Genomic DNA, 14,333 nt, shown 5'->3' with positions numbered 1-14,333 from the left:
CTAATGGATTCAGCGTACATTACACAAAAAATAATTTTAAAACAAAACTTTTCACTCCCCCCAAAAGCCTGCGGGCTCACAAACTCCACCTTCTCATCTTAAGTGTGCATTAGTATATCAACTTTAATAGGATGCACACATTAGATGGTGAAAGAGTAACAATGACAAATTAGCCTACATTTTTGTTGTCAGGCCAAAAATCAACAACCCACCCACCCACTGAAGAATAATCTCCCCTTCAAAAGACAAACGATATTTTGCAGAGCAATATATGTTCAGATTGGCTGTCATTAATTTTATATCAAAATGAATGTTAATAAAAGTAGTCCTGTTCCTTGCTTTATAAAGCAAATTACTAGGATCACCTCTACCTGCATAGACTGAAACACTGCTAAATTACATTTCTAATGCACACATGCACACTCCTTTTTATTAAAAACAACCACCTCCTAAGAGGATTAGGGCTTTTTTTAAGTATAAGAATGTGCTCTGAAAAGTGTGAGACTAATAAAACACTCAGCCAAGTAAAATGCTTCCCAAAGAAAAGTACAACATAAGATTACATTTTGCTAATAAAAAATGCAGATGATGCCGTTGCCACATGCTTTTGGCAGTCCTTTTGTTAGCCACTGGAAGTCCCAGCACAATACATGAGAAATAAAAGTGACACCTGTTTCAAGCAACCATCTGTCCCTCACCAGCTGAAGAAACCAGAGTCTTTCCACCTAATCTTAGATCTTCAAAATCCCGAGCTACACTGCACCTGGGAACCTTTGCACAAATACTGCTCACATCCACCAGTGCTTAAATCCCATAAATAATGTCATCTATTGATTAATGTACATGTTGGGAAAATATTACTTTTGAACATAAACATGCAGTTTTCTCCCTTTATTCTTAGATAAGATGAATAGCATCATTCATAATTAAAAAATGCACTTTGGGGTACTTAAACTAAGCATTTATTCCTCTGGCAAAGAACCCAACTTAAAAAAAACCAACAACAGCATGCTAACTTCTTAATAGTCGGTTTGAAAGTTTGTTTTAGTTCCTTAAAAATTTCTGATTAATTTATAACTTGTCAAATTAAATGCAAGACAATTTCCCTCAAAATCAGCATTGAAAATAAATAACTTAAATACTTTAAAAGCTTGTTCTTTTTGTTTGTTTCATGTCAGTCTGCTGCTGTTAAAACTCATTTCTGATCATAAGCTGACACTGATAGTTTGACAAAGGTGACCTGCTCTTAGCAGGAATATTAGAGATAGGATGTGGGCCACTTGGTGGACTTCAAAGTCCAGTGGGGGACCTTTCCAGAAGGGGTCAAGTCCTTACGTTATGATTTTGCAGACGTCATACCAAACAGGCACAGGACTGGACTATGTAACAAGTTGGCTCAGTTTAAAATAAATAAATTCTTAGAATTTATAAGCATAACAAGTTTGATGTTTTGATAAGAATAAATTAGTTAATCACATTGCTGGTTTAACTTGTAGGTAAACATATACAAAGTTGCATTTGGAGACTAAAATAAGGTTTGCAAGGGATTGGCTGTCAAAATTAAAATTTGGAATTTATACAGCAAAACAATTTGTTGTTAAACATTGATAGAACTGTGTTCTGTATCTAGGAAAGAAGTTAATCTGAATTTAGAATTTAAAATTTAAGAGCATATTAAACACAGATATAGCAATGGCTCCTTTTATGTGCCCCAACGACAGAGAAAGACAATTTAGGATGGAAGTCCAAGGCAGAACATTTATGCAGGGAAGCTAAACTGGAAGCAAGCACAATAGGTGTGTTTACTCTTTACATGTTGCAGAAGTTAAGATTAGGCACTTAAAATAATAACTTCTTTCTTTCTTTCTCTTTTTCCTTCTTTTGGTGCATGATTAAATTTTGAAGTTTCTTACATCTTCTGATTTTGATCCCATAACTCTATTGTTTTGGGTTTTTTTTTTTTAAAAAAAGCAGGGAGCAGGAAGGGGTAGGTCTAACAATGCACTACCAAAAGTGACTATTCAGACAATGGCAGTTCAGTTCTGAGTTTAGCCATGACACACTCACTTTCTCCAACTTGTCTTTCAGAAGGCAAGTACAGTGGTACCTTGACTTACGAAGTACTCGACTTCCGTATTTTTCGAGTTACGAGCAGCAAAAACGGCCACACGCTTACATTTTTTCCCAACCTCCAAAGGGAAACTGTGGCGCTTTTAGATGCGGTTTCCTCAACTTACAAAGTTTTAGATGCGGTTTACTTGACTTGCGAATGTTACCGGTTTTTTTGTTTGTTTGTTTTTATTAATAATCTTTATTTAATTTACATAATTACAACCAGGTATATTTCGCTTACATCAATATTTCACCAACTTTGTTTTATACATAACGGAATCCTTCAAAACTTAGAAGGGAAAAGGGGGGGAAAAGGGGGGAAGGAAAAAAAGAATAGGTATAAAAATAAAGAAAAAAGGGAATTTGCATTAAGTATATAACAAATATTATAACGGATATTAAAATATGGCTTCCACTCTGCCTTCGATTGCCTTTTTAAAGACTTGTTTTCAATTTGCACGGTTTATCTTTCTTTACGTTTAAATCCATAAATCCATTGTTAAACGCTTACTTTACAAATGTATTGTATTTCATTTTCATACTTATGTCAATCCAACTCGTCCACTCCGTATATTTGTCAAATTGATTTCTTAACTAAAACATTGAACATCCGGTTTTTTGTTTTAAGGGGAAGCCGCTTTTTCAACTTCCGAAATTTTCGACCTACGAAGCGCCTTCGGAACGGATTATCTTCGTAAATCGAGGTACCACTGTATGTATATAAACTACAGCCCAAATTAACATGCAATCTACACCCTGTTGGAAGCCACCCAGAGTGGCTGGAGCAACCCAGTTAGATGGGTGGGGTACAAAAAATAAAGTATTATAAAGTATTAAAGTATTATAATAATTATCATCATCATCATCATTGACTAGATGAAGACCAAGTTGGTATCTTTATTTAGCTATCAAGATCTCTTGGACTTGTTTGAGTCCATTCATCGTTGGTCCAACCTCCTACAGGCACTTAGCACAATCCCCACACGTAGAGCCAAGTACTTCACAATCAATCTGTTGCACTCATACAATCCCACTCACTCCCCCTCTTTCCACATCCTCCTAGTTTCATTAGCTTTACACCTCCTCAGTATGGTGGCAGTCAGTGTTCTTTGGAGAACAGATTTTACTCAAGAAGAGTCAATCTGGCCCTAAGCATACCGTATGTAGCAATATACCTTGCATTTACTTAATGGGTTAACTTAAAACTGAAATTCGAGTCTTAACTAAAATCTCATATTCTTATGAACACAGGTTGTATTCCAGCAGCCTCCTGGCACAAGCAGAAGAGACTTCTGCCAGCACAAAAGTACTTGCCTTTCCACTCCTTCCAACCTCCCAAATCTGCTCCAGATTTGTGCAATGTTGGATTATAACGACCAAGACTGTTTCATCAAACAAGGAAAGTTAAAATCCCTTCAATTTTCTAGATTTATTTATTTTTACTATTTAATCCAGCAGAAGAAATGGTAGAAGGGACGTTAAAGGAGCAAAAAATGATAACAAACAGGACAGCACTTCAAATGATAAACATTAAACTGTTGCACCCTGAACATTTTCAAAAGATTTTTTTGAACCTTATGAAGTCCACCACATAGACTATTTATGCCAAATTGAATGTGGCTAGGACGAAGCATCTTGATTTAAAGTGGTTACATTAAAGTTTTATAATGGTGGGGTGCTGTTTGATCGCTCCCTGACCTATAACGAGTGCTCTCAGGCTTGTATATTACCGGTATACAATATTATTCTACATTATTCTACCTTTTTGAGTCAGTACTTTGTATTTAATGAAACACTAACATTTCCAGTAATTCAATCACACTGTTAATCCTTTTTGAAAATGTATAACTTGGCATTTACATGACGCCTTTTCCCCCAGGCTCAAGGTGACTTTTAGCCATCTTTAGCCGAGAGCCACATACCTTGTCAATCATTTTACTAGCTTCGCAAGTCATAGCCCACGAATACACTTACATTTACTATACGCAAACATACTCATGCAAAATATCTGATGCACACTTAGAGCTGTGGGAGGTGGTTAAGAGGAAGATTTTGTAAACTGCCTTGGGAATGCTGGTTGACCACTGAAGGATAAAACTTATCTATTATTACTAATTATTATATAACTGATTTGTTACCCAATACATAATGTCTCTAGGCAACTAACATATACAATTAAAAAAACCCTATCACATTTAACAAAAAGAGAATTATAGAAAAAAACCACAGACCAACAATAAGCATGATGATCATATTCCCTCCAAAGCCTGTGAAAAAAATAAATTTTGAAAAAAACTCTAATTTACAAAAGCACCCCAACATGCAGAAAACTCCTACACACCTTATGCGACAAAGCAAGTAACTTTTTCTACCATAGGTTTGATGCATGTTCAGTCCAATGTAAGCTCAGCAATCTTTAAAATGTATGCATGCACAACTTGCATTGGCTTTTCACATGAATACTGTACATGTCAGTTATTCAATAGACTGTATTGACTTCACAAAATACCAGTAGCAATTTTCTAGAATTAAGTGGCCATGTGAATCCAAAGATATAGCAGATACCGTGTTTCTCATATTATAAGACATGTCTTATATTTATTTTTTCCTCAAAAAAACACACTATGGCTTATTTTCAAGGGATGTCTTATTTTTTTCCTCCTCTTCCTGCCGCGGCCGGCATTGCTGCTGCGCCTATCACTATGTCTTATTTTCGGGGTATGGCTTATATTCCTTGAATGCTTAAAAATCCTGCTATGGCTTATTTTATGGGTATGTCTTAAAATATGAGAAACAGGGTAGGATAATAATGTAAACTTTCTCTCATAACCATTGTCAAGTAAAAGATAATTTAAACACAGCAAAGTCTAGAACAGGGGTAGGCAACCTAAGGCCTGGGGGCCGGATGCGGCCCAATCGCCTTCTCAATCTGGCTCGTGGAAGGTCCAGGAATCAGTGTGTTTTTACATGAGTATAATGTGTCCTTTTATTTAAAATGCATCTCTGGGTGATTTGTGGGGCCTGCGTTTTTACATGAGTAGAATGTGTGCTTTTATTAGAAATGCATCTCTGGGTTATTTGTGGGGCATAGGGATTCGTTCATCCCCCCCCCCAAAAAAATCTAGTCTGGCCCACTACATGGTCTGAGGGACGGTGGACCGGCCCACGGCTGGAAAAGGTTGCTGACCCCTGGTCTAGGAGAATATTCGTACTATGGTGCTTGAGTATACAGTTCTGCAAGCCAATTATACATTAGTTGGGTGGTGCTGGAACAATTAAGTATTAGTCTATCCTATGCTCCAATTTACAACAAATCTTTAGGATCAGGCTTTTAAGACACATACCTTGCTTTTTATTTATACCACATGGAAAAATCCTTTTAAAATATTGTGAACATGAAGAGAGCACCAGTGCCTAAAATCCAAAGTTTTAATGAGGTTATAACACCAGATGAATTTAAATCCATCCTTAATCACACTTTTTCAGCTATGTACTCTAAGCTGCACATATCTTTAAAAATACCAACTGTTCTTGTCAGGACCGGCTAGCATAACATCTGCTATTCTGCTGGATAAGTCATTAGGAATATACAAAAGTATAATGAATATACAGGAACAATTTTTAAAAAGTACGGCAAGTAGAAAACAATGTGTTAAATAGTACTTGCAAAAGAAATAGAGGGGGCAATAACAGAATCACCATAATCAAACCCTAAATGTTCATATAGTTTCTCAACAAGAAGGCCCAAAATGTCTACTAACATTCTTTTTCCTGCCCAAACGAGCAGCTCCCCAAAATCAAACTCACTTATGAGAGATCAGTAACCAAACTGAGGTCCAAAGTACCTTTAAGCATCATGGCAGTGGTGCAGAGCTTCACACAGAGAGGGATTTTCCATCCATAAAGATGTATGCAATTGTCATAGGTATGAGCTTTCGTGTGCATGCACACTTCTGTATCTGAAGAAGTGTGCATGCACACAAAAGCTCATACCTATGACAAACTTAGTTGGTCTCTAAGGTGCTACTGGAAGGAATTTTTTTGTTTGTTTGTTTCGATTACGTCAGACCAACAGGGCTACCTACCTGTAACTTGAAGTATCAGTAACAAGTATGGCTATGGCTACCGAACCTGTCATTAGAAGACACAAATATTCCATTCCCCCCCCAACCCCAACCCCCCAATCTGATTAGTTGGTGAATTGTTGTGGGTGGGGAAAGGGTTCCCTCCTTGAATTATCAGATCATAAGGTATCTTACTAAACTTTCCAGACTAGACAAATATCCTACCCTATTGCTTTCTGCCTTTGGAAGACTAATCTCTCGCTGATCAAGGACCGCACTGTTATATTAAATGTGCTAGAGAGAAGACAATCATCAGATCCGTTTCCTAGCTATAAACATCTAAAATAAGACAACAGGTGGATGCAACGAATAGGAGGAATGAAGAAAATCACTGTCACCCTAAAAGACTATAAACAGGTAAACTATATTCTGAAGTGGCTTTATTTTCTGCACAAGCAAAATAATTGTATTCAACATTCACATGTTAATGTGTAATAGGAGAATGATGTATTGTTTCTTCTGTTCAATCTTCATTGAATTATCATGTACCTTTAGCATAGCAGGTGTAAGATATGTTTATGGAATAAAACTATGTGGCACACAAATCTCAATTCAGAAATAGTCCCAGCTTTACCAAAGCATCAATTATCTAACCTAATCTGCTCTGCACTTGACAATTCAAGGAATAATAGACACTGCCACATTCTTCAGGGGTTGCTCTGTCAAATAAATCAATATCTTTCTGTTGGCACTGCTACAAACAACAACTAGTTCCATGCAGGTTTCACAAATGTGAGGAATAACAATTATTAACAATTAAATTACAGGAATCCAGTTAGGAAACATTAGCACCAATCCAAAAAGCATAATAATAAAAGGCAGTGAAGTAACAAGACTTTTCATGTCATTAGTATCCATGAAGATCAACACAGAAGTAAGTCCTATTTAACTGAGTTAAATTGAGCATACACGCAGGTACAGGCACTTATAGTCTAAATAACACATTGACTCCAGTGACTAGCATTACTCATTGAAAGGTGATTTGGGGCTACAGTATATTAAAAGGGAGTGGGGTCAGGTGCAAAGTAACTGAACATCAACAAGCAGTTGCACTGAGGAACAGGCATCACATATGTTACCTTTCGTCCAGAAAGAAAAAGTGATTACCATATGCTCTAAGTATTAATCTGCAGATCTTAACTAGCAACAAGAAAATGATTAAATACACAGATATTTCAAGTTCAGAAGATTCATAATTCTTTATGGTTGATCAGTTTCAGAATTCGGGGGAATTAAAAAGTTGCAAGAAAAAACAGTAAGGTAAAGGACCATTAGGTCCAGTCATGACCGACTCTGGGGTTGCGCGCTCATCTCGCGTTATTGGCCGAGGGAGCCGGCGTATAGCTTCCAGGTCATGTGGCCAGCATGACAAAGCTGCTTCTGGCAAACCAGAGCAGCACATGGAAACGCCGTTTACCTTCCCGCTGTAGCGGTTCCTATTTATCTACTTGCACTTTTAGACGTGCTTTCGAACTGCTAGGTTGGCAGGAGCTGGGACCAAGCAACGGGAGCTCAGCCCGTCACAGGGATTCGAACCGCCGACCTTCTGATCAGCAAGCCCTAGGCTCAGTGGTTTAACGCAGTGTTTCTCAACCAGTGTGCCTCCAGATGTTTTGGGACTACAACTCCCATCATTCCTGACCACTGGTCTTGCTAGCTAGGGATGATGGGAGTTGTAGTCCCAAAACATCTGGAGGCACACTGGTTGAGAAACAGTGGTTTAACCACAGCGCCACTTGGGTCCCTGGGTAAGATACCACTAAAAACTACATTAATTAATAAATAAAATTTCTAGGTACATGTTTCCCCCTCTCTTTTCTTCATGCCCATTTTTAAGAAGTCTCATAAATAAAATGACATTTATTTTCTTTACGTGAGTGCCCTCTAATCTCATGGCACCAGTTAATAAAACATAAAATGCAGATTCTCTACCAGCCACAGACACACTCCAGGTGGGCAAGCTACAGTATAGCCAAGTTACGCACAGGCAGTAAATTTGGATTAAAACTCGAGCATGCAAAAGCTGAATTTCTGCCAGATTTCTCCCCATGAACCTGTGTTTCTGTAGTGAGGTGTTTAAAGCAGGAGCGCGATTTCCATGCGAATGACCAAGTCACAGGAGCAACTGCTCACCCCAAAGCCCAGAAGAGGTTAGAGAGGCAGCGAGGGGGGGAGGAGGAGGAGGAGGAGGACCAGGAGAGAAAAGTTCACACAGAGCCTCGCAACCCCGACGGGAGCCCCAGGCCCACACGCCAGTTCCGAGAGAGAGGGGGGGGGTTGGGGCTGGCTGAATCCGAAGCGAGACCCGGAGGGAGGGAGATGCGGACCGCCCGCCCGCTGCACCTGACTCCCCCCGCGACACCACCATCTCGAATGGGCAAACAGCAGGCAAGTCCCAAAGGGGGGGGGTCTGCATTGCCGCTAGTGGGTTTTGGGGTTTTTTTGCAAACCCCACAGAGTGTGGTTTAGTTTGTGACCTTACCCCCCCTCCAAAAAAAGCCACCCCAAAGCAGCAGGTCGAAGCAAACAAAAAGCTCTGCCCCCCGCGCCCCCTCCCCACTCCTCCGGTGGGGGAGGGGGCGCCGCCGCGAGGAGGACGCCAAGCAGGCCGGGCGGGGGGGGGGGCGCCGCCACGGGGATTTCTCTTCTTCCACGCGCGTCGCTCTCGCGGGGCAGCCGGTCTCCCCCCCCTCCCCTCCCCGGGCAGAGCCAGGCCGGGAAAGGGAGGGGGAGGGGAGGGAGGGGGGACGCGAGGCGCATATTCACCTGGGCTGAGGGGGGCTGCCGGGGCGCCGCCGCTGCTCGGGCTGCTGGTTGTGGTGGTGGGCGAGGCTGAGGCGCCGCGGGGTGAGGAGGAGGAGGAGGAGGAGGACGGGGGTGAGGAGGAGCCGCGGCGGGAGGAGGAGGAGGAGGCGGCGGCGGCGGCGGCGGAGTCGGAGCGGAGCCGTTGTTGTTGGTGGGTAACAGTCGCCAGGACTACGGTGACTATGGCGCCTGGCTCTCAAGGCAACCGTTGCTATAACTCACAAAAGGGAGAGAGACCCACAGAGGGAGGAGACGAGCAGGCGCCGGCCCAGCCTCGCACGCCGGAAGAGGCGGCGCCTCGGCCCTGACGGACAGCCCGCCGCCCACTCCCGGGCCAGAGACGCGGCGGGGAGGGGGCTCGCCCGGCGCATCACCGCGCCTGCGCGAGTCCGGACCCGGCGGCGGGGGACCGTTGGCCCGCGCGGCGCCTCGACTCGGCCCGGCCGCCTCCTCCTCCTCCTCCTCCCTCGTCGCGCTCGGACGCCCGACACTCCCCCCCCCGCGCGCGAGCAGGGAGGGGCCGCGACGCCTCACTCCCGCCCGCCCGCGTGGGGGAAACCTGTCTGTCGTCACTTCCGGCCCAGGGGGCTCGGCAGGAGGGGGAGCGAGGCCAGGGCGGCGGCGGGGCCCGGATGTGCAGCAGCGCTGCTGAGGCGGGAGGTCGAGGAGGAGAAGCGCCGAGTTCGCGCCTCGCCGCTCCGTCCGCGCGCGCTCCCCTCTGAGGGAGGAAGGCCGGCCTGGTTGCCTGGCGGGGGGGGGGGGAGGGCGGAGAGCGGCAAAGGGGTCCCCGGCGGCGGAGGGCGAGAGGCCTCGGGGTCCCCGGCGGAGAGAGGAAGGCGCGCCCGAGGTGAAGAAGGGTTCTCTTGGGAAAGGGCCCCCCTCGGGGCGGACTGAGGGCTCCGCTCCCACGGCCAGGCCCAAAGGAGCCCTTGCAGCAGCTCCCCGTCAGCTTCCTCCTGTGCTCCTGGCCAGGGAATGGCATGGTCAGCAGGACAGCGGTCCCTTGGTTTCCAAATGACTTAGTGGCCGAACTAATCGGCTCCCAAACCCCGCAATCCCGGAAGTGCGTGTTCTGGTTTGCAAACTTTTTTCGGAAGCCAAACGTCCGGCGCGGCTTCCACATGCCTTGGTTTTCGAACGGGTTGGGGAGTCGAATGGACTCCCAGAACGGATTAAGTTTGAGAAGCAAGGTCCCCCTGTGTTTCCTTTGGATTGTGGGTGGAGGTCCCCAAGGGGGGAGCTGCTCCAGATCAGAAAACGTGGACTCTGAGAAGAAGCCTAGCCAAGAGCCTTGGTCATTGGGGTACACAGTAGAGGTTTGTGTTAATGTGTAAGTAGACCTGAGCATCTTTGTGCCTAAGTGGCACATGACACCTCTAAAACAAAACTCATTTTGCCGCGCAAGAAGATAAACTGCCATGTCTGCGGTGATTTTTTTCTTACCACACAGCATAACATGCCTACAAGAAACCAGTCTGCCGGAAGGAAGGCAGGACTTGCTTAGAATCTGGTAGAATTTTTTCGCCTCGGTTGGAAACTCCTGGCACACAGAGAGGCTGGTTTACTTTGTTTCTGAAATATATAGCCCTCAAAAAAGAGCAAGCTGGAGTAGCTCTTTAACAAAGAAGTTGTAAACGGCATTATTGATGCCTTGGTTTTATACTGTGCTCCAATCTTCTCATCTGACTCAATTCCTGTTCCCCTCTAAAAACGCAAGCTAAAAATATCCCGCTAGATCTCCTTGGCCCTTACAGCTCGGGCATCACTCCCCAATAGCAAATACGAAGCCGGGGAGAGGAGCGTTTCCCTCTGTTCCATAAAACTAGATAAGCAGCCTGATGCTCCAAAGAAGTGTCTGTCTGGAGCTGAGCTGGGAAGATCAGCACCAGCTGCACAGGGACAGCACTCCTCGTGGCAAGCAGATGTTGCCTTCAGGAAACTGCAATGATTCTGCCCCCACTCCCACCCCAGATTTTTCCTGAAATTATGAGGATATATGTATCTTTTTGCCATTTCCCCCACTACGTTTCTGATTCCACCTGTCCTTTTTCAGTTGAGCTGCCATTGTCTTTTAATCTTCTATTTTTGCATATTGTTGGTACAGTACAGACATATGCAACCTGTTCTCCAGGTCATGACACCTAACCAAATATATCATGTGTGATCCTCTATGACCAGATAGGAGTTGCAGAATATTAAATACACACCAGACTGTCAAGGAGATGAATATTTCACCTGTGGAAATTAATGTGTACTCAAAGCCAGTAAGTTGGGCCTGGGTCTCAAAAAATGTATATAGGTAGATGCCTTATACTGTGTCAGACCATCGTTCCATTTAGCTCAGGGTTGTTCATTCTCCAGGCTTCCTGCCCTACCTGGGATTTGAACTTGCATGCAGGTGCCCTAAAACTTAATCCAGTCGTTCTCTTGCTGTAGCTCGTAAAGGTAAAGGGACCCCTGACCATTAGGTCCAGTCGTGTCCAACTCTGGGGTTGCGCGCTCATCTCGCATTATTGGCCGAGGGAGCCGGCGTATAGCTTCCAGGTCATGTGGCCAGCATGACAAAGCCGCTTCTGGAAAACCAGAGCAGCACATGGAAATGCCGTTTACCTTCCCGCTGTAGCGGTTCCTATTTATCTACTTGCACTTCGACGTGCTTTCGAACTGCTAGGTTGGCAGGAGCTGGGACCAAGCAATGGGAGCTCACCCCGTCACAGGGATTCGAACCGCCGACCTTCTGATGAGCAAGCCCTAGGTTCAGTGGTTTAACCACAGTGCCACCTGGGTCCCATTAGCTGAGAAGTTATTTCATCATTTCAGTAAACCTGAGTGCAAACCCTTAACTCCAAAAATAAGCCTTTCATATCATTAGTACCAATGCAGCAATACAGAAAATACATGACCATAAAGGGAATTTAAGCATTATGGGTTGTATCTAAGTTAATGGACCAAAGTTAGTCATGTCCATTCATTTAAATGGGTATACTATGAGCAGGGCTAACTTTGGATATACTGTAACTGTTTTCCTTCCAATTTTATGGTTCTCTTGAACTTTTGAGGCAAGTAGCTAGGGGAGGAAATATTTAAATTTTAAGAACAATTTCATGTTTGTAGTTTCAGCAGAGCAAACAGAAATTGAGATAAAAGCTTTAATATTAAAATGTTATAATTTCTAGCATATGATTTCTAGCAGTGCATACAATTAACCTTTGAAATAAACTAAGGGCAGGCAATGATTTCATGATTACTTGAATGTTTCAGTTAAACCTTTTCTCAGACAATACAGACACATTGCTTTTACAAAATAAAAAATATTTTGGAAATTATAGGAATTATTTATATTATATTAATATATGAATTATAGTCTACTTCAGCGTTTCTCAACCGCTGTTGCCGTGAGACGCTGCCTGGTGTGCCGCGACGCGCGGCGACGAGAAGGGCGATTTGCATTGTCACGTGCCTGGCGGCCGCCAATAGTCAGCACTAACCCGCCGGAAAGCAATATTTCTCCTCTTTCCCAAAGCTCAGTGCAAACGAGCCTGGCAGCCGCCAATACACAGCACTAACCCACCGGAAAGCAATATTTGGCAAGTGTTTCTTACAGTCATAATTATAATATAGGGCGGCACAGAGTTAAATTTTTTAACTTTTTTAATGGTGGTGTGCCTCGTGATTTTTTTCACGGAACAAGTGTGCCGTGGCCCAAAAAAGGTTGAGAAACACTGGTCTACTTCACACGCAAGTGTCAAAAACCCAGTACAGATACTGGGGTGGTGCTGGGGTCTAAACCATCAAGCCTCTTGGGCTTGCCAATTGTAAGGTCAGCAGTTTGAATCCCTGCGATGGGGTAAGCTCCTATTGCTCTGTCCCTGCTCCTGCCAACCTAGCACACCAGTGTTCAAAAGCACACCAGTGCAAGTAGATAAATAGGTACTGGTGTGATGGGAAGGTAAACGGCATTTCCATGCGCTCTGGTTTCCATCACAGTGTCCTGTTGCACCAGAAACGGTTTAGTCCTGCTGGCCACATGACCCGGACTGCTGTCTGTGGATAAACACTGGCTCCCTCGGCCTGAAGCAAGATGAGTGCCTCAACCCTGTAGTTGCCTTTGACTGGACTTAACCATCCAGGGGTCCTTTACTGGGGTTTCCTTTTTCTCCTGCCTTTAAAGTAGTATTTGAAGCTTGTGCAGTATCTGACATTATAAGACTCAGGAAATGAAAAGCATAGTTAGCAAATCCAGGGAAATTAGAAAATGTAAGTAAATTGGTTTCACTTAAGGGATGCAAATAAATATAGACACAAGATCAAATTAGAAAATGCTTGCAGACTGACCTGCTAATAACTTTGATCTGACCTAATAGGTGTTTGTAAGCAAAGTCCTTTAAAACTCAGACCACATTGTTAGGGGCTGCCCTGAGAAGTGAAGTGTAATATTCCCATATGTGTTCTTTGCCATAGGTGAGTTTCTGCTATGGTTAAAAAAAAAAAAGTCGGTGGGTTTAAAAAGCAGAAAAGCATATCTCATGAAGCACAGTTAACAAAGAAACAGAAGACAGTTTTCCTGCCACTTAAAAATATGGCCACTCAGTTCAGGGAAGATGAAAGGAAAAGACAGCAATATTGTCTCAAAAACATGGGCCATTTTGGCAACCACACAAACTGATCAGGCAGACAAATAACTGAGTAGAATTGAAAGTGAACTCTACTCAGAGGACAGGAGATTTTAGCATTATATTATTTTTATGTATATTTCTGACGGGCATCAAAGAATTATTCTGGTGGATACAACCCTGTCTTAAATCTAATATGGGGTGTTAGGGGAGGGGTAATACCTTGTGGGGGATACATCATGCTCCTTCAGTGGTAGTTTGTCCACCTGTGGCTCCTAGAAGCTGTCAGCATGCAACAGGGGCCACATCCCGGGAACAGCTTTGGCCAGCCAGCTAAACCAGGTGAGGGGAGCTGATGGGTCTCAAACCCTAATGGAGTTAGGCCTTCCACTGCATGCAATCACAGACTTTGGCAGATGAGACCAAGAGGGGGTCCAACAGTCAAGAAGGTGGTTTCTGCACATGCCGTAGAGGGAAGTGAGGGGCAGATGGGGCTCATCAATCTGGGTAGGAAGCCCATCTAGGAGAAGGGGAACACTGGTTGTGAACCTCCGTTGAAGAAAAGGAGTTAACTACACAAATCAGGAGCAGAGTCCCTAAGCCAGTTGGATGGTGCCTTGTACACTTGATTCCAGCAACTGCAGCCAAGCTGGTGGCCAAACGTCTTGCTCTGCTTTCC

The 14,333-nt window shown here is 43.8% G+C and overlaps 1 protein-coding gene across 3 annotated transcripts in view; it reads right to left on the bottom strand.

Moving 5' to 3' along the window:
• Positions 1-9,223, bottom strand: part of RFX3 (regulatory factor X3) — a 127,846-nt gene extending 118,623 nt beyond the window's left edge. For 2 of the 3 annotated variants that reach the window (XR_009556874.1, XM_060268982.1), the window contains exon 1: positions 9,003-9,113. The gene's annotated coding sequence lies outside the window, so the exon portion shown is untranslated. Of the gene's footprint in view, positions 1-9,002 lie in introns of all 3 variants that reach the window. The other variant, XM_035140656.2, reaches the window with a different exon arrangement.
• Positions 9,224-14,333: the final 5,110 nt, after the last annotated feature.

The sequence above is a fragment of the Zootoca vivipara genome, chromosome 16 (genome assembly GCF_963506605.1).
Source record: "Zootoca vivipara chromosome 16, rZooViv1.1, whole genome shotgun sequence".
NCBI lineage: Eukaryota > Metazoa > Chordata > Lepidosauria > Squamata > Lacertidae > Zootoca > Zootoca vivipara.
Note: the sequence above shows the minus strand (reverse complement) of the source record. Positions and strands in the feature narration are given on the sequence as shown.